Genomic DNA, 669 nt, shown 5'->3' with positions numbered 1-669 from the left:
TCGCTATGAGTCCCATATCGAACAGGACGCCGCACGACGACTGCCGCCCTTTAATGAAATATTGTTTTAGAAACCATTGCATAGGAAAAGTGACCCTAGACAAGGCTAATGTCACATAAAATGCCATGTAAAAAGTAAATAGTCGCAATTTCGTTGAAATCGGCCATGTGATGGGAACTGTAGAACATTGTGACACACGACGCATATTACCATGGGAGGTGACACTTAAAATCAACAGTAAGAAGCTTGGCCTCTCAGGATTACGACGCGTATTCGATATGCCCACATTTTGACCGTTACAAATTGACAATAATGACACAATGTTTTATTAAAATACAAATTAGAGCTATTGCTGCTTCAATGTTTTGGTGAAGATAAAATATCTTTTTTTTTGGATATGGCGCCCTCAGGCTGTATAATCTATAATTTACATTCTATCGTTGGTGGCGTAATTTTAAAAATTGAGCGCTGCTATATTTCGAGGATATTTAGAGTGTCGTCTTAGTATCGACGAAAACTACTCAGTTATACGTGTTACAAGGTATGTGATTGTTGTTTGCGGTATCCCAATCGGGAAAAAAAAAACGTGGAAAAAAACAGATGTTCACTTTATCTTCACCTGTTACGATACGAGACCTTTCATATGCAAATTGTGTTTGGGTTGTCAAA

The sequence above is a fragment of the Saccoglossus kowalevskii genome, chromosome 9 (genome assembly GCF_978046115.1).
Source record: "Saccoglossus kowalevskii chromosome 9, keSacKowa6.1, whole genome shotgun sequence".
NCBI lineage: Eukaryota > Metazoa > Hemichordata > Enteropneusta > Harrimaniidae > Saccoglossus > Saccoglossus kowalevskii.
Note: the sequence above shows the minus strand (reverse complement) of the source record.